This window comes from Silurus aristotelis (assembly GCF_946808225.1).
Source record: "Silurus aristotelis genome assembly, chromosome: 15".
Taxonomy (NCBI): Eukaryota; Metazoa; Chordata; class Actinopteri; order Siluriformes; family Siluridae; genus Silurus; species Silurus aristotelis.
The window spans coordinates 1763674-1765744 of NC_139588.1; the positions used below are offsets into that span (position 1 = coordinate 1763674).

Consider the following 2071-nt stretch of genomic DNA (forward strand, 5'->3'; position numbering starts at 1 on the left):
CGTTCGGGAACTGGCTGGGGTGCGGCCGGACAAGTGCCGCACCCTCTCCAATTGCGCACCGCAAGTTTTTGTCGAACCTGGTTCTAAATGACTCGTAAACGACCTGATTCTGGGTCGGGAGAGCAGAGCAGCTCCATCGCTGCGATCCATTGAACGTCATCCCTCGATCCAATCTTTTGTCAGGTCGTGCGGGGGCCCTCTGAAATGCTGCTCACAAGCGGGTTGTACCAAGGGTCAAAGCAAAGAGCAAACAAAAACAGCAGAGTCCAAGTTCCATTTGTACCAGGGGTGAAAAAAAACAAAAAAAACATGCACAACAAACAGCCAAGTCCAAAACTTTTTTCATTTTTACCAGGGGCTCAAGTTGTTTTTTGTTTTTTTTGTTACAGTTATACCAGGGATCATGCTTGTTTCGAGGCTGTGGTAAAGAGGTTGTAATGTGTAGCAGGTAGGTCTATTGGGTGTGTGGGAGGGCTTAAGTGTGGGATGCCCGGGCACGACCGGAGAGCCAGGTACTTGAGCAGGTTGGCTCTCGGCTCGTTGCGGGTTCCAAGAGGCAGGTGGGCCGGGCAGAGGTGGAGAGCCTGTTCGCTGGCCAAGTGAGCTGTCCGATATATGGGTAGCAGCTCCGGAGCGGTGTGCTACAGGGTTAGGGTTGGGGTTTAGGATTAGGGTTAGGGAGTAGGGTTAGGATTATGGTTAGGGAGTAGGGTTAGGATTATGGTTAGTGTTAGCCGGGCACAGGTGGGGGCTTGGCCGGCCTGCTCTGCGGCACTAGACACACTGGCCACCCCAACCCTAACCCCCTAACCTTAAACCTAACCTTAACCCTAAACCCCTAACCTTAACCCTAACCCTAAACATAACCCTAACTCCAAACTTAACCCTTAACCCAAACCTTAACCCTAAACCCCTAACCTTAACCCTAACCCTAAACATAACCCTAACTCCAACCTTAAACCTTAACCCTAATCCCAAACCCTAACCTTAAAACCTAATCCTAATTTCTATGCCTAATCCTAAACCCTAAATCCTAACCCTAACCGCTTACCTTAACCCCAACCCTAACCGGCCTGTGTCTCATGCCTGTTAAAAACCTAGGGTCATGCAATATTCTCATTCATTCAAATTTCAAAAAATGCCCTTTCTCAATACCCTGAAAGACAGGTGTATTCTATAGAACTATTTCTTTTTTAAATTGAGCGTGGAAATGGTTCTCATTGGCTTATTTGAATTGGACCCTGTCTCTTTACACTATATAAGAGCCTGCTTAGAGGACTGAATCTTCCCCACTACTTCCAGCTCGATTAGAGACACATTCAAGCCTCATTTTGATCCTGAATTTTTCATTTTTCAAAGAACCATTATTTTTTTGCAAATTCTCCGAACAAGCCTGCCTGAAGAAGGTTCTAGAGGAACCGAAACATTGCAACTGCTTGTTCTATTCTCACCCTTCAGAAATCTTTTTTGGAAAAAAACATTTATTTACAAAGTATTTTTATTTTACTATTCTCATTTAAAATCAGGCAACTGCTTGATTGATTTTTTTTTTTTTTTCCAAAATTCTCAGAGAGAATAATTTTTGAAAAATAACTAAACCAAGATCCTTGATTTAAGTTCTTTATTTTATTTCAAAACACAAAAACACCCCAAATTTTTTTATTTAGTTTAAAAAGCAAAAGAAAAGAAAAGCCTTTAAAGAGATGGTTGGATGGTTGTCACCTGTGGACGCAGGCATGCCGTCCAAAGCATTGTCCCACCTATGCACCGTCCTCACCACTGTACAGGACACCATCCACAGGGAGAGAGGTCATTCTCTTCACTGCAAAAAATAGAAATCTGAACAAGTGTATTTATCTTGTATTCCGACTTTAAATCTTATTATTGTTATTTTAAGATTTATTTACTTATCAAGCACCGAGTGTGTAAGACTCTTTCACTTGTTTTAAGGGTGTCTGTCTTATGTTATCTCACTTAGATATAACATCTTACTACAGGGCAATTTATAAGTGAAACAAGTTATATTCTTGAGAGAAAAGCTGCAATCAACTTTGATGACAGGGAGTTCAAG

General features: G+C 42.5%; 1 long non-coding RNA gene across 1 annotated transcript; it reads right to left on the bottom strand.

Moving 5' to 3' along the window:
* Nucleotides 1-693: 693 nt before the first annotated feature.
* On the bottom strand, nt 694-1121 carry LOC310737547. The gene is made up of 3 exons (XR_014536850.1): nt 1045-1121; nt 919-968; nt 694-823 (listed from the first exon to the last, which is right to left on the bottom strand). It is a non-coding gene; the product is annotated as an uncharacterized lncRNA (long non-coding RNA).
* Nucleotides 1122-2071: the final 950 nt, after the last annotated feature.